The sequence below is a fragment of the Pleurodeles waltl genome, chromosome 2_2 (genome assembly GCF_031143425.1).
Source record: "Pleurodeles waltl isolate 20211129_DDA chromosome 2_2, aPleWal1.hap1.20221129, whole genome shotgun sequence".
Classification (NCBI taxonomy): domain Eukaryota; kingdom Metazoa; phylum Chordata; class Amphibia; order Caudata; family Salamandridae; genus Pleurodeles; species Pleurodeles waltl.
The window spans coordinates 373,098,016-373,116,616 of NC_090439.1; positions in this window are offsets into that span (position 1 = coordinate 373,098,016).

The following is an 18,601-nucleotide window of genomic DNA, read 5'->3' on the forward strand; positions in this document are numbered from 1 at the left end:
CCTAGGCACCGCACCAACCCCCTCAGACCACGCACGCAACCTCGGTTTCATCCTGGACCCGCTTCTCACCATGACCAAACAAGTCAACGCTGTATCATCTTCCTGCTTCCTCACTCTCCGCATGCTCCGAAAGATCTTCCGCTGGATCCCCGCTGATACCAGAAAAACTGTGACCCACGCCCTCGTCACAAGCCGCCTGGACTACGGAAACACCCTATACGCAGGAACCACCGCTAAACTCCAGAAACGTCTGCAGCGAATACAAAACGCCTCCGCCCTCCTCGTCCTCGACATCCCCCGCAACAGCCACATCTCCGCCCACCTGAGACACCTGCACTGGCTTCCCGTCAACAAAAGGATCACCTTCCGGCTCCTCACCCACGCACACAAACCCCTCCACAGCAAGGGACCCGAATACCTCAACCGTCGCCTCAGTTTCTACACGCCCACCCGTCAACATCGCTCCGCCAACCACGCACTCGCTGCCGTCCCTCGCATCCGCCGCATCACAGCAGGTGGGAAATCCTTCTCCTACCTGGCAGCCAAGACATGGAACTCCCTCCCCGCCAACCTCAGGACCACCCAGGTCCACCCTGCATTCCGGAGGCAGCTCAAAACCTGGCTCTTCGAGCAGCAGTAACCCCCTTCCCCTAGCGCCTTGAGACCCTCACAGGTGAGTAGCACGCTTTATAAATGTTTTTGATTTGATTTAGACACTGAGAGTTCACTTTGGATTTCAATTTTTCAGATCTGGGTACCTCATTCTGCCTTCTGCTATATGTACTACTGCCCAACAACTGTCATACATTGGTATGAGCAAACGGACATTTACATTGCTATTTGTTGCTGATAATACTTTTGTGAAAGATCAGACTGACTCCAGATTGGTTTGTGATTAAAGGGTGTTTATTTAGGGGCTAAGGAGTATAGGGGTATGTGGAAGGGGCTGGGGTGATAGTGGAGGTAGGTCCATAGTAGAGTCCAGTCTCTTGGTATCACAGGTACATTGTCCAATGGGGCATAGGAAGGGGAGTAATGGCAGTTCAAGGTGGACAGGGTAACTGAGTGGGACAGAAGGGTGACAATCAAGAGGGTCCTATTTCCTGGCAGTGGTCTTGGCAATGTTCTCTGTCTTCTGCCTGGATTGCAGGAACCGTTTGTAGGGTGGTTCTCCTTCTTCAGGGGGTGGGGTACTGGTGGCCTGTTGTTCCTGTGGCGAGGCCTCCTGTACACTAGTGTTGGCGGAGGTGGAGGGCTTTTCCTCGATTTGGCTAGTGTCAGAGGCCCTTTGTTGTGCCATTGCCTCTCTCATGGTCTTGCCTATGTCAGCCAGCAACCTGCTATGGTGACCAGGATGGTGTATATGTTGGTGAGGTCCTCCCTGATCCCCATGTTTTGTCCCACCTGCAGCCGCTGGGTCTCCTGAAACTTGGCCAGTACCATGCCCATGGTCTCCTGGGAATGGTGGTGTGCTCCCATGATGTTTGATAGTGCCTCGTGGAGGGTCGGTTCCCTGGGCCTGTCCTCCCCCTGTTGCACAGCAGTCCTCCCAGCTTCCCTGTTGTCCGGTGCCTCTGTCCCCTGAACCATGTGCCCACTGCCACTGACCCCAGGTCCCTGATCGTCCTGGGTTTGTGGGTTTGCATGAGGTCACTCTAGTGGTGGACACGCTGCTGATTGACGTGTCCTTGGGACAGTGTCATGGACCCGCAGGGTTGGTGCTGTGGTGGTGTTTCCTGAGGGGGGAGGTTCTGTGGTGGCTTGGGACTGTGGCAATGGAACCGACTGTCCAGAGGTCCCTGATGGGCCATGCTGGTCATCTTGATCCAGGCGTATTGAGCTGCTGTCATCACTGTGGGCCTCTTCTTGGGGGGGGCTGGATATGGCTCACACCTCCTGTCCGATGATGTTGGGTAAGGGTCCTGTTGGGGTGTAAATGCATTGTTAGTTTTTTTGTGTGTGCCATCTTGTGCAATGAGTGTGTTTCCCTCTATTACCTTGCACTATCGTTTTGGCCCTTGTGTGAGTGGTGATTGTGTACCCTGGTGAGTCTCTCTATTGGGCATGCTGGGGTGATGGGTTCCCATGCAGGTCTGTGATGGGTCTCCATGCTTTGGGAGTGCATGCAGGGCTTGGTATTGGGATGGGTGGGGTGTGCTAGTGGGGTATATGTGAGTTGGTGGAGTGATGGGGTGAGGGTAGGAGTTTGTGATGACATGCAGGTGGGATGGGAGGGATGAAGTATTTAAGATTTGACTTACCAGAGTCCAGTTCTCCTGCTACTCCTGCAAGGCCCTCAGGATACATGATCACGAAGACTTGCTCCTCCCATGTTGTTAGTTGTGGGGGAGGAGGTGGTGGTCCACCGCCAGTCTACATGTTGTCTTGATACAACAAACGTACCTTCCCCTGTAGGTTGTTCCACCTCTTTCTGATATCATCCCTTGTTCTTGAATGCAGTCCCACTGCGTTGACCTTGTCGACAATTCTCCACCTTAGCTCAATCTTCCTTCCAATGGACGTCTGCTGCACCTGTGATCCGAATAGCTGTGGCTCTACCCGGAAGGTTTCCTCCACCATTACCCTAGGCTCCTCCTCAGAAAACCTGGGGTGTCTTTGAGGTGCCATGATGTGTTGTGAGTGATGTGCGAGGTGATGGTTGATGTGATGTGTGGGGTGATGTGTTGGGGTTTGTGGTGTGAGGTCTGTGGAAGGTGTATGAGTGATGGTGTTGTGTGCCTCTGGATGCTGGTGTGGTCTTTGCTTTTCTCTCTCTCTGCTTCTTCCAAAATTTTCACTGTAAGGGGTTATGGGTGTGTGTTTTATACTGTTAGTGTGTGGGTGTGGTGTGTGTATGTGTGTCAGGTGTGTGTATTTTGAATTGTCCAATGTGGTTGTGTTTTGTAGGTGTGTGTGTATTTTGAGCGCAGCGGTGTGTACCATCAATGGTTTACCGTGGTTGTAAGACCTCCACGTTGATTTGTGCGTCGTGATACTGTGGGCATATTCCTGTTGGCATAACAGTGTGGGTTTTGCTACCACCAGTTTATCACTGACCTTTGGTGTGGCAGACTTGTGTGGGTGTCTGTTTAGTGGTGGAATTCTCAGTGTGGGTCACAATAACCGTTGCGGATTTCCGCCGCGGACACAGTATGTTCGCGCCTGTCGGCATGTCGGTAAGCGGCATTTACCACCAGGGTTGTAATGAGGGCCAAAGTCTTTAGGCTTGAACTCAAACTCAAACCAATATTTGCATTTTAGTGTCTCTCTTTCTTGTGGCCACAGCTATGAAAAAGAGTGGTGGAATAAGACTATACACCGACCTTCATCAGTTGAACCACCAAGCATCAGTTTAGAGTCAGCCGCTGCCCACGCCATGAAAAGGCGTCCATACCTGATGATGCAAAGTCTTTACTGTACTCACCTTCATTGCCACATATCACCAGAATAGTTTACATAAGGAGTCAAGAGACCTCACATAATTTCCTCATGAAGCATTGTGATTTTGCTGCATGCTCTTCCGCCTAAACTCTCCTTCTGCCTTGTTCCTGAAAATAATAAATACACTTTTTGTAGGTTTGGAGGGCATTCATGCTGTCCAAGATGGTGTGTTGATTAAATACACCAATGTGAAGGTAAATAATACAAAGTTGTGTAAGATGCTGCTTAGTATGGAAGACGCTGTTTTTAACTCAGGAAGGTGAAATGCAAATTTTTGAAACCCAATATAGAGTATTTGAGACACATCATCAGTATGGATGGTTTTGTGCCCAGGCCATCCTTAATATCTGTCGCCATGAGGCCACCTTGACCAAAGAACAAGGATATACTTGCTCACCTTATTGGATTATGAGAGTTTTAGCAAGATTCATAAAAAAATACTCAAAGGGTGGAACCGATGAGTAAACAAACCAAAGAGAACAAAGTTATTGAGATCCTGAGTCTCCATACGGCCCTATTTGTTAGCCTTCGGGATCTTTTCCTAAAAACTAGAAATGAAGTCAAACACCCAGTGTGGTTCTGCCACAGGTGGTTCGACAAAACATGTAGGGATGCTAAAAACGGCCTGACTAAAGCAATCAAATCTAGAGATAAAACCCTGATAATCAATGCCAGGCGAGATTATGTGCTAACAATAAAGCATGCCAACAATAATTGGGAAATGGCGGCCTGGCAGAAGCTATTGACAGCAGCCAGGGAAAAGCACACAAAACGCTTTTGGTCCCTGGTAGCTTCCAATGGGCGAAACCAGGACCATAGACTTGACTGCCACATCCCCTCTGACACATGGGCTGATCACTTCACAAAACTCTACGAAGAGGAAGTTCATGATCTTGAGGTGTACAAAATGGGTTCTCTCTCTGAGAACAACCCTATGCCATTTACACTATCCGAAACGAGAAAGGCCATCATGGCCCAAAAAGCGGGAAAGGCTCCTGGTCTCGATGGTATTCCGGCTGACTTATATAAATCTGACCCAGAGATATGGGTCCCGTGCATAAACAAAGTATCAAATGCAGTTTTGGCCACCGGAAATTATCCTCGCACCTGGAGGGGTGCTATCATTATACCTATTTATAAAAAGGGAACTAGATCTGACCCAATAAATTACAGGCCAATTAGTCTTTTGGATAACCTCCCAAAAATATTCTGCCATCAGATTCTGATGAGAACCAAGGAATGGATGCAAGAATCACAAATCTTGAGCGACTTGCAAGCAGGTTTCAGGGAAAAAATTAGCACAATCGACCAGATATTCAGATTCCTCGCGATTAAATGGAAGTCTGTGGACTTGGAAGGAGGGAAGCTATTCGTAGCTTTTGTGGACCTTAGATCTGCATTTGACTTGGTCCCACGCCAAAAGCTATGGGAGGTATTGGATAGAGTAGGACTCCCATGTACGCTATTAAACACAATCAAAAGCTTGTATAATAAGACCTTTGCCAAAGTTAGATGGGGAGCAAATGGGGAAGTAACAAGAGTGATCCCAATTAAAAGGGGAGTGAGACAAGGGTGCGTTTTGGCCCCAACCCTCTTCTTAATATTTATAAACGCTTGTATTCCTTATCTATTTGCTTGCGATAACGATGCCCCCAAACTAGGGGGGTGAAGATACCATGCCTGCTCTTTGCGGACGATACATTATTGTTATCTCAAACTGCTTCTGGTTTAACAAACTTACTCCAAAAATCCACGTCCTTCTGTAATGACCACGGTCTTGAAGTTAATTCTACGAAAACAAAGTATATGATCTCTGGTGATAAGAAACACAAAGTAAGAAAGAGTATTTTTACGGAAGGGGTAGAGTTGGAGAGAGTTGCTGAATTTGTGTATTTGGGGGTTATACTGGAGGATACGCATAGATGGCAGGCTCAGATAACTAGGGCACACATCTCACTGAAGCAGAACCTGGGTGGTGTACTGAGATTTGCAAATAGGTCCCCTAGGTTCGCAATCACTCCAGCAATGGAAATATACAAGCTACAAGCAAGAGGGAGTGCTCTGTATGGAGATGAGCTATGGGGACATGGTAACCTCAAGGATTTGGAGATTGCTGAAAACTCTTTTATAAAGTCTATCCTCAGAATACCCACTAGTTCCCCTACGTTGCCTGTCCGCATGGACGTGAACCTAGACTCTATTGCACATATAGCAGCGCTGAAACCAATATTTTACTGGATCAGAATATGGTCCTTGGATACACTTTGCCCATATAGGAAATGGCTGAAAGCTCTGATTAGTAAAAACTACACGGAATGGATGGTCCCTAATGATTTACCCAAAAATGCGGTACATGTTGTAAAGGATGTGTATTGGCAGTGGCTAAAATTGGGAAAACTAGCAGATGTCCCTTTAGGTAGTTTGACAGATAAGTTCACATCAGTCAAATGTCACTACGAGTTTGAATCATATATGGATCTGATTACATTCCCTCGAGCCCGGGCCCTTTACATCAGATTCAGGCTAGGCTCGCTACCGCTATGTTCTTTCACCTGTACTTGGTCTAAAGATGATCCTTATGCCAGTTTCTGCCCGATGGGCTGCTGCCTTCCCGAATGTAGTACACACGTTCTATGATATTTATTATGAAATTTTTTATATTTTTGTACGATTTTATAATATGGCATGATTTTAAAGGGAAAATGTTTTATATTCTAGACTTTTATTCACAGTCTATTTTTGTAAAATTGTGATTTTGTGATGCGCTTTTATGGTATTTGTGTCTTACCGAAATAAAGCTAACAATGATGATGAGTGGGGGGAGACTGTGAAAGAAATATGTAAGTATTGAGCAAGGAATTGCAAGAATCACTTTCCTTGAAGGACAGTGAATCATGCAAGCTGAAGGGTCCTGAGACGAAATACTCTGTCATAAAATATAAATGGCTAGAGTGTGTGGGTAGATCTTCCTTTATTCACACCAACCACATGCCTTTACTGAGTATATTCGAGGAAGACAGTTCAAAGATTGTCTTCATAAAGAATACATTGTGGCAAAACTAATGTCACTGCCAATATCCTATCCCGTATTCTATGTGACAACGCTTTTTGCTGATGGAGCAAACAGAGTGATTATAAATATGAAGATATCGCGAATGGCATCCTTGTCTGGGGAGCTCCATTTAGAGTAAGTTGTAAGCCAGGGGAAATGATGAGTGCCATTCAGGAGGATCCGGGGTATTATGATGTGTCAAAATTCATTAAGAAGGTTTGGTCAAAGGAAAAATGTTTGGATACCAACTTATGGCCATAATGGAAACTAAATGAATAACTAACTATAGAAGACTAAGCCAGTGTAAGGAATTAGACATTGATAGTACAAACCATCTTGATACTCCACCTTACCTGTGAAGGCCATGTCCGGAAGGATAGTACTAAGAAAAGAGTCAGAAAAGATTACTGACCGCTAGTGGACATGGATATTGTGTATGTCAAGTGTTCAAAGAGTCTAATGAAACACTCAAGATGCATATCAGTCAACACACATTGCAGGTTTACCTGAGTAGTCATGCAATAAAGTTGGTAAAGCTTGAATGAGGCCCATGAACAATTTATCCCTTGCCATTTAGCATTCCATGATGATGAAGAATAAGTGGATTGAACTGAAACTTTTTGGAATTCCCACAGCAAATGAGGTCTTAGAAATCTTCAAACAAATATTTTAAAGTGAGAGATTTCCCAATCAAGTTGTTACCAACAATGGCACACAGTTAACCTCTACTGAGGTCTGCTTCTATTTAGGGATCGCAGCAAGGGCCCCTGTACTAACCTCAAGGTAACTGACTGAATGAATATGTCAAATGAATAATCAGCCGATGCTAGATGAATGGCGTGTGAGGATTTCCCCAGTTTTAATTGAGACAGGTTGGATGATCTTCAGAGTGTTTAACAGTCTAAAATGTATAGCAGGGGAGAAGATTGACTGTTCTCTATTATTGGTTTATCACATTACGCATGTGTATGTGCCCTTATTGACTCTCACTTTCCTTTCCCTTCAGTTCTCTTCTTTGTGTGCACCCTTATGCTTGATTTTAGAATGGTGATATGGGTTGTTGGCATACAGGAGGTAGACTGAGCATTTATAAAGATGCTTGTGATAGGAGAGGGGCATAAAATGAATCAATGTGTAGTGCTTGTCACCTTAGGATATTAGTTGTCATTATGATATTATATATAAACAGATGATCAAACCTGCTTTGTGTTCGCCAAAGGGATCCTGAAACCGACTTTTTGGTTTCTATAAAACTCAAATTTTGATGTGGTAACACAATTTGGGGTTTGTGGTCAAATACTGAATCAGACTTTGAGGGGCATGTTGAGGGTACCCCTTTTCAAATACCAAATCGGAATGGAAGGTCTTAATGTTTTGTGGCCAAACTCCTGCAGCAAAGTGTTACTATTTTAATGACTGAACAAATGTAGTGGTAACACATCAACAAATGGAAAAGGGTCCTCAAGTGACCTCTTTCCTTTTGTCAAAATTAACAAAAACATCTTTAAGAGTAGACAATGGTCCATTGGACCACTACCTGCTCTTAAAAAAGATCAGTTACCCTTTAAGGAAAACAGGGTGTATTAAAATAGTGAAGCTTGCTTTTTTAAAAGCAATCACACACTGTGGTCTAATGACCTCAACAAGCCACCATCCCTGTGACAGCTGTAATTTATACTGGATCACAATTTGCAATCTATTTCATTATTATCCTTGAGATAGGACAAACTATGACCTACTACGAATCAATATTTTGCAAACTGACTTATTAGTACAGAGGTCTGTTCACAAAATTGCAACCTATTCGCCAGTATTTCACGACCATTGCTTCGTACAACTGGCCCTAAATGCAGCTACACTGGGTTAAGGAAGCAAGCAGGATGCAGCAATGCTGCTAGTGAATTGTATGCATGCTTAGAACATAGGCCATAACGACTATAAAAGCCTTGGCTCCCACTTTCTTTAGTAAAGAAAAGTAGCAGTCTCAGCAAATCTTCCTGGGGTAATACCAAATTACTAGAAGAAACCTGGGAAATAACCTTATTTTGGAGTGTGGACAGTGCTCCAGCAGACCAAATAATGTTTACCTGAAGAGCTATATATTTTGGCCCTCTTTCTTGTAAGAAATACTTTTCTGGGACTGTAAGCATTCTACAGTCAGTATTCCATACAAACCTTTATATTATAATCTATAACAAAAAGGCTGTTCCAATTTGAAATTTACAGAAATTGTGGGTTGCATGTCAGAATATCGTATAAAAAATACATTCTGATATATTGTGTTATAAGTATTGTTTACAAAAAGTATCATCCCACTGAGAGTATATTTTCTAATATCAACTTCAATGTGCAATATATCTGTAAACTATGTTTAGGATGCCCTATTTATTTCAAGAATATCTGCCTATGATATTCTGGTATCATACCGTTGTCACTATGCCCTAAATAAATACTAGTTAACTTAGCAATGCCAGGTCAGTTTTAGCGGGAATGAACACCAGAATATGGCAACTTCATGCTCAATTGCAAAGTACTACAAACAATGGGTGATTTAGTGTCACTTCATCTTCATGTGTTGAATGTTTCCCATCATTACTCACCATCTGTTGTGTTTGAAGGAAGGAGGTTTCTGAACTGCTTGTCTGTTCCACTGTTTTTGTGCAGAATTCTAAGCACTGCCCTGTTTTACAATGATACCTTCACTATGCGAAGCATGTCTTTGTTCTTTCTTTGAAGTAAAGCAATTTTGAAGGTGTGAGATTGCTGTTTTAAGACTTTAATAGACCTGCAGGAAGGAGCAGCACTTGTGATACTGGTTATAAAATGTTATCACCTGCAGTTGTTTGGTAACTCATCTTAAATGTGTCAGCCACATGTTTTTACATTACTGTTGAGAATTATTAATGTTCTTAAGTTATAACCAAAGAAGCTTAGCTTCTTTCCTGTTTTCTCTTGCACTTGTTGGATTATGTGAGTTTTAAAGGGAAGTTTAGAATACTATTGTTCAGTCTTCTGAATGAACAAAGCATCCAGTCAATCTCAATTGGTCTTGTTTTAACTAAATGTTGTATGGTAATGTGAAGCATTACAAGTAGATAGCATTGGAATGGATATGTATTTGTGTGGGAGCAAAGAACAGTAGTGTTATATTAGTGGATATCAAATGAAAGTTGTGCTGTCAGTTCAGAACTAAAAATACATTTATGTCAATGACAGCCTCCATTCCATCTGTGCTGGTGTGAGAGAAAAAGAAGATACATTATCTAGCTATATTAGAGACTTTAATTGTATTAGTGTCAAGTGTGTTCCCCTGAAAATTCAAGCTCAGGTAGCTGGATAAGTGATAAAATGATCACAGCTGGGTGGAGGGAAAGCTCTTTTTTGGAAGCACACAGCTTCAGCCTAATCAAAACACACTACTGGCTCCAAACAAGTGGGCGGCGCAAAAGCCCCTCTCCTTGTGATTTTCATAGAATTTTCTGGCGCCGGCTGTGCTGTCGAACCAGACCATATAGTGTGGTCGCTTAGATTAAAAAAACACCAGAATCGTGCAAAATGTGATATTAATATGACACTTGTCATAGTGTTAGGTAGTCATATGAACATTAATTGCTGATAAAGACTCCACAAATCTGCCCCCCCCATTTTAGGCATTTGATGTCATAATACAAAATGGCCACAGCTAGGGCCAATAAATTAACATAAATTTAATATTAGTCTTCCAGCACATGATTGTAATGGTTTTGTTGACAAGGATTCACATTTGTTTTATAAATTTAATTCACTCCTAGTACACTATTATGAGTATGTAGATATATGGTAGATGTCCCACATAACTTGCTCACCCCCCCTTAACTTTTGAATGGCTAAAGGTAGAAATTTCAAACAAAAATCATGCTTCATCAAAAAATATCTAAAAAGTCTGTTACAAAATGTTAAATGATACTCTGCATATATTTGCTATATTTTTTGTTAGAATATAAAAATAGATTTTGTAACATTTAAGCATTAAAATATTTTTTATTATAAAAGAATGAAGATAGAAATGACATTGTTAATAGTGTTTATTGCTATTTTCGTCAACAGTTATTTTAAAGGTTACAATTTGGTCAGTCATCTTAAACATGTCCTCCTGATTGCATTTCCCAACAGAAACACAAAGACTAGTACATGGAAGAGAAAATTGTTTACATTTACAAGTATGGGCACATCATGTTTTACATCCACTGTTAACAAGTTCCTTGCACTATATCAGGTAAAGAAGTTTCATGTCCAGAATCTTCCCTCTGCCTTTCAACTGGGCTAGATCAGGTTTATCAGGCCACACATTCCACCATTGAGACCTCCCATAACCTGCTTGGAAAATAGCTCTCTTTATGGGTTGCAAAAGAACAGCCTCACTTGGTGGCACATTTTCTAGAGAGCAATTAAGTTTTGTCACCATCATACTTCAACACTTGTTAACAGAATCTGTTGTAATGGTGTTATTGTGTAATCTAATTACAGATTGCTGAATCTGACTGAAATTGTTATTTGAAATATCTGGTGGGCAATGAGAGAGCTCAACAAATGGTGCAGTGACAGCCTGAAAATTGTGCCACATTTCCCAACCTATTTTCTTGCCACAACCTGCAAATGCAGATACAGTGTTTTATCCTCAAAATGCATGGCAAAATAAAATACCACCACAAACACTTTTCCCAAGCTTATTAGCATACTCATGGATAGGCAGTAGCCTTTGATGTTTCCCAGTACCAAAATCAGTCTACAAAATTGAAAGATTAAAGCTGCTAAATGCATAAAGAACAATACCTGCTACATCGGAATCAACAGTATGTATAGTTATAGACGTCTGGCCACTTTCACTAGAATGTTTTGTGTGTATTAGTGCTCTGGTATCAGCTTCTTCTTGATAACATGGTCTGAGTTCAGATACATTGAGATTTTTGGGAATATTCACCACATTATAATCCTTTGTCAGTACCACAATTTTACCTTCTGGTATCTCAAGACTCAAAAAGTTAGAAGCCAAGAATTAGAACAAATGATTTTTGTGATCTTAATTTTATAGAAAATTCACCAAGGTTTTTTGGTATCTTTGTTAAACCTATTAGACATGTTATCTACAGCACCGTTAAGCTTTTCCAAACAAGAGATGATGTCAGATGCTGTCCCTTTTCTTAGCAATCCTCCCTCAGAAAGTGATGATAATCAAGATTCTCATTGGCAAACAAATCCTTTAAGTTTCCTTCTCTATCTTGGCATGCAATATACAATCTAGTGAAAAGTGATTCACTGATTTTAGGACTGCGTTATGAAATGAACATAGCTTGTTTCTAGGAATAGGTTCAAAAATAGATTTTTCGCAGAGTACCAGGTGTTCTTGAACAAAGGTTCCATATTGAGTTCTCCCCATTTTGTCAGAAATGAACACAGATTTATTTGCATTATCAATCATGATTAAGTGGGATGCAGTACTTATAATATGTTTGTCAATACCACAGGCAAAAGGATTTCTATTACCATGTGAAAACACTTGTGTAAGTTCCTTAAAATCATTTACGTGTGTTGTGAGAGACAGTGTCTTCATGTTAAAGGCAGTTATTTTCTTTTTTCACTGAATCCCATTTCTTCATTGAATTGTCCCAGTAAGTTTGAAATTACAGGTCCAGGCACCATCTGTTTCGTCAATACTCTAGGATTATCAAGAATACCAACTGTGCTTCTGTCTGATTTTATATCCTTGTTACACTGCTCATGCATAAGATCATAAGATATGCAGGAATAAGGTCTTCCACTTTTATAAGCAATAAAATATTCACTTGAAAATTCTTCATGAACATCTGGACTTCTTGTTTTCAGCTCAACACCGTTTTATTGAACACTGGCTTCCATCTGGCATAGTGGGTGTGGTCCACAGCAAACATCCAAGGACAGATCATTTGCAGGGTTACAATAAACTTTGCTGATCAATTTGTATAAAAAAATTGGAGTAGCTGTAAACCGTAAGTCGAGTTGAAGAGTAATGCAAATGAAATTAACAGACTCTGAAACTCTTCATGTAATCCATTCTTTCATGGATGTTTGCCCATCAGTAGATACATCATAAGCCTTCTGTGAAAATATATACAGTGATGCAATACTAACTATGTGTATATAGCAGGATCATTTCACATGAGACGCTTTTAGACACTGTTCAATTTTACCCTCACTGGAAACATTTGCTTCAACTAAAATATCTGTCCTGCCACTACCATCTAGCCAATCCCCTAAAGATGCAAGGAATGACATTTTTTATGCGTAGTGCTCCCATCATGAGTATCACTTTGTCTTCCCCATACAATTCTGGAAATAACTAGTGGAATGGTTTAGCTGTTGCATAGACTGGTTGATTGCATGACACCACAGGAGTCTGATTAGGTTTAATTGTGGCAAGTGTACGCTTTAGTATATGAAAGCAGTGGCATAGCATAGAGGGAGAATGTATTGACTCATCTCATAAAGGTAGAAATACACTATGGCTTTTTGTGACAGAACCACTTCTGCTAGAGTGGAAAGCAGCCCAACTGGTGTGGCCTATACTGGTTACATTTTGGAGATCAAGAGTTTGAATCATCTTCACCCATTTGCCTGAAATAGGTTCATTATGAATAGGAGGGGGCTGGAAGACATTGGTATTACTTACAGGTACATTTGGCTGTTTTTTGTTGCTGTACACAGTAATTGTAAATGCCACTCTGGTAGGGATGAAGTACATTTCTTGGTCCACTCATTTTCTTCATTTTTTAATAAGGATGATGTACCCTGTGCATCAGATTTTCTCTGCATAAGACATATGGCTGATCTGTGGAATGACTGAGTGGATGAAGATGATGAGGGATTGTGATCAATATTGTGTATTGCAGTACAAGTGAAAGTGGAGAAAGTGGAGAGTTGAAGACCTGTTGGACACACAACCCTGTCATTGCAGAATTGCTTACATTGTTTAATAGTTATTGTTGCTGACACTCTTCAAACATGCTCATGACACACATATGCCCAATTTGTGCAGTTTGTCAACTAATTCCCCCTTTCAAGTTTTACCGTGCACCATTAATCCAATATAAAGAGGTAGTGGAGTTTCATTATCTTTTTTGTGGTAGATTCTTCCTTTAAGACTTGCCTTTTTACACTTACTGGTATGATACCAAAGAAGCTGTGAGACTGGCAAAGCTGCACTCCTCTTACAATTTACTGTGCTGTCATTTGAAATGTTACAACCTTCTATAATCATTTGTATTAGATTTAGCATAGCAGACCCTACTGAATTTTCTTGGCAATTTAGCTCAAACTCTCCACTAAATCCATCTATTTCGAGTTGAAACATTTCTTTTCGAATTATAGCAGCTCTGTTGGCCAGTCAGACATCATCCTGAAGAGCATTTTGTTTACAGATACTGAATATATTTTCTCCTATTTCGTTTTTGCATACTAGAAGAATATCTCTAACTTTTGGTTCAGCGGTAACTTCTGGTTTGAACGCAATAATCTTTTCTTTTAAGAGTGTGCTGTGTACATATTTGTCTGCACTTTCTATACCTAATTTTGTCATACATCGAACTACGAGTGATTTTATGTTAGATAAAGTGAATACTGATGATATCTCAGAATTTTGAAGTGTATCTTCGAGACAGTTTATAATTTCACCTAATGCCATGCCATAGATTAATGTCAACTTGTTGTCTTTGCTGTCTTTTTGTTCTGTATTTGCCGAAGCCGGTTATAAAAATTATCAAGACATTTTTTGTGGTACTTTGCTTCAGTCGCAACCATATCACCACCACTTACCTTGGTGAGGACTTTTAAGCCACTTAGTGCAACTGCAGCATCTCAAACTCGGTTACTTAATTCAAGTGTATGCATATTTATAATGTCTGCCCCAATTCTTCGTCACAGAAAAAATGCATATCTTTCAATTGACTAGCTATAAATGAAGGACACGTACACCTTGAAGTAATCTCGTGAAAACTTGAACTAGTTTCGTTTTTTTTAATAACTTTGCAAGTTTTTGTTTGTCAAATTTGTTTCTACATGTTTTGTGGAATTTTCCACTGTTTTCATTTCACAATTGTTCAACTACATCATGATTTTTTAACAATTTTGTCTTGATGATTGATTGAAGTCATTTTATTTGGTCTAAAGCTAGCAGATTGTCAGGCAAACTTTTGTACCCAATTTCTTTATCAGAACGTTTACTCTTAGCTGGACACACTAAAACTTCTGGTGAATCTTGTTGATATAATACAAACAGATCCCAATCAATTTCAGTTCCAATATTTTGTGTAATATATAAAAACTGTTTAATATTTACAAACTCACATCTTCTTTTGGTAGACATTTTTACTAATTGACAGTGGATAATCTTTACACAATTTCAGAAACTTGCAGCAACAAAAAAAAAAATAATTAGTTCACAAGGGCACTACAACTTTTTTTTTTTTATTAACATCATAAGTTATTTACTTACTGGATCCATCAAGAATTTCTCGTACTTCGTCAAGGGTCAACTAAAATGCCGAATGTTTACCACTTTTGGCATTCCCGACTAGAAAAAATGGTGTGAAATTATGTGATTGATGCCTAACATAGATTCTTAATCGCCATACAAATAATAGTGTTGGCCATTTTCTTTTATGACGTTATATGGGCTAAGTAAACATATGGTTTTTGGGGTCTATGTCATCACTCATTTTTACCTTATTACTAAGCCCTCTGCAAAGTTTCATGTTGGTATCACATTTTGCACGATTCTAATGCTAAGCTACCCCACTAATAATATAAAGACTGTTTTGAATATTTGGCAACAGCATTCCTATCCTTCAATGGGTGGAATTAGCTGCTCTGACTCTCTGGAAGTGTAAATTCTGCAAGTTTTAGAGACCTAATGAGAATTTGACATAAAGTACTCTATCCAGCAGGGTGTTGGAGTACTTTACATCTCCTATCTTGATGGAGGACCGTCCATCAAATTTAGGGATGACCGCCTGCCCCGCTGTCATTTTGGTACATTGAAAAAATCTCCATCATGCAGGTAAGTTTCAATATATTAAAGCTTTGGTAAACAGCTGCCACTGGTTCTGATGACCTTGTACCATACTTGTTCCATTTTTTGTTTTTTCAGAAACAAACTCCTAAAGTGGGAGATTGTTTATGAAAAACAAAACACTAGTGGACCCCCCTCAGAACTTCCTCCCAGGGTGAGGTATCCTTATTTTTCATTTCCTATACCCCACTTCTGGGTTTATCAGGTAGTGATGGACAGGAAAAAAACATTCAGTCATCCGCCCTAAATAGGGAGCGTGGCGTATTGATTTTCCTTCAATGACCCCTACTCCGGTGGGCCAGTGGAGTAAGTATGCCATCAATGGAGCCAGCCGAGGCTCCATTGACAAGAAATATAAGGTCCTTCTGTCTCTAAATGAGGATGGTGGACCAAGGGTTTGTTGGACAGAGTACATTGTCATGTCTGAAACAGATTACCGTCTACAGTACATGAAACTCTAAATTTGGTCCTTGGTTCTCATTACAGTGGGGCTGGTAATTCTGTTTTGGATGCAAATTCCACTTTGTGCCCAAAGTGTGATTAAACATCAGGTTTGAATTGTGTCCTACTTTGGAGTTTCCCTAATGATTTATAGCAGGTAGAAGTCCCCACAAATAGCAGATGCAAATTACTTGCAATACTAGTTTTTGAAAACCTGGACAGGATGAAGTCATTCAGAGATTGCATTTACTTCTCCATTCTGGAGGCACCTCTATCAATTAAGAGCAAACCCAGTCCACCTTATTACTGCACCACACAAAAGCTGTAATAAAAAGTACAAAATTTGCAACCTTGATTTGCTTGGTCCAGTTAATCGGGACCTTGGAGTTCTATGCTACAGTGACAAAACTTTCACAATTTACCTCCACCATAAGAGGAGTCTATTTCAGGGGGAAGGGGAGCTTCTGGGGGAAGGTCCATTGCTACCCATGTCAGATGATGTAATTTCCACTTATGAGTGCGTTGTCTGTATCCTCTTATGTTTCCTGACCTGTTTTGGCCAGATAAAATACTCCCTGCGCGCACAGCACCACCAAGCCGTGCCTGTGTCTCCACCTCCCTGCCCTCGCTGCTTCTAGGGTTGGAGGCCCCCCTGACCCCGATCCTCTAGAGTGTACATTCTGGTCTGTCTCCTCTTGCTCTGACAGTCTCTTCTGTGCCTTTTTCTGCATTTTTCTGCCTTCGCTCGGCTTTCTACTCTTTGCCACTTTTCTGAATTTTTCTGGCTTTCTACTCTTTGCCACTTTTCTGCATTTTTCTGCCTTTCTCGCACTTTTGGGCCTTTTTTGCCCTCTTTCACTTTTTTTTAACTTTTTTCCTTTTGCGCCGTTCCCGCTCCTCCCGCCCCGTACCCCCGCCTCCCAGCTGCTCCTCCCTCCCCCCTCCCTTCTTAATGGCGGTCGCAGCACGCTAAGGTGAGTGTCTTCTGACCTGTTTTGGCCAGGTAAAACACTCCCGCGTGCACAGCACCACCAAGCCGTGCCCATGTCTCCCCCTCCCCGCCCTCTCTGCTTCTAGGGATCGAGGCCCTCCTGACCCCGATCCGCTAGAGTGTACCTTTGGGTCTGTCTCCTCTTGCTCTGACAGTCTCTTCCCTGCCTTTTTCTGCCTTCTCTCGGCTTTCTACTCTTTGCCACTTTTCTGACTTTCTTGGCTTTCTACTCTTTGCCACTTTTCTGCATTTTTCTGCCATTCTCGCACTCTTGGGCCTTTTTTGCCCTCTTTCACTTTTTTTCACTTTTTTCCTTTTGCGCCGTTCCCGCTCCTTTGTTCCCGCTTCCCCCAACCCCCGTGCCCCCATTCTCCCGCACCTCCCGCCTCCCATCTGCTCCTCCTTCCCCCTCCCTTCTTAATGGCGGTCGCTGTGCGACCGCGCAGCGGGCGTGCCACTGGTGCGCCAGAGGCAAGCCTGTGTGCGCCCGTCCGCGCCTGGACCGCGCCCAGCGCCAGAACCTCTGGAGCCCGCAACAGCCACTTCTCCAGCCTCCGATACAACGCCGACACCCTCCGCGCACTCAACACCGGACGAGACACCACCTGCTTCTTGGCCACTCCGAAGAGCACCCACGGACCTTTCACCTGACACAACTGCAGCTTCACCTGCGTCAGAACCCACAAACCTCCCAGGACCAACACCAACTACCTCCGCTACATACTCCTCAACACCTGCTCCGCATGCAAGCACGCCATCGAACTCTGGGACCTGCTCAACTCCACCTCCCCAGACGTAGCCTTCCTAACTGATACCTGGTGGAACGACTCCTCAGCACCTGACATCGCCATAGCCATTCCTGACGGGTACAAGATCTCCGGCAGCGACCGCACCAACAGAACCGGAGGAGGCTTAGCCATCATCCACAAGGCCACCCTCGAAGTCAAAACCCACCTGGACGACTCCTTCAGCTCCGCCAAACTCCTGCACTTTCTAATCCACACCGACCCCAACACCACCCTCAGAGGTACGCTCATATATAGACCTCATGGACCCAGGGCACCGTTCAGCAACGCCATCGCCGACCTTGCCAGTACCCACGCACTCGCCTCCATGGACTACATCCTCCTCGGGGACCTGAATTATCACCTGGAAAACAACAACGACATCAACTCCACCACCCTGATCGACAATATCGCCAACCTCGGCTTCAGACAGCTCATCAACGCACCCACCCAGTCAGCCAGTCACACCCTAGACCCCATCTTCTCCACAAGCGACCTCGTCACCTTCAACCACACGACTGAACTCTACTGGACCAACCACCACTGCATCCATTTCACCTTAAAGAAACATACTCAACACCACCTCACCGAGCAAGCAACCCGCTGGGGCAAAGTCACAGAAGACCAACTAACCAACGCCCTAGCCCAGAAACCACCCATCAACCCCTCCGGCCCTCCACAACCTCAAGCTTTGGATCAACGACTGCGCCAACCGCCTCGCACCACTCAAGAAACCCTCCAACAACCAAACCAACAAAAAAGCCACCTGGTTCACCAACGACCTCCAAGCCTCCAAATTCAACTGCCGT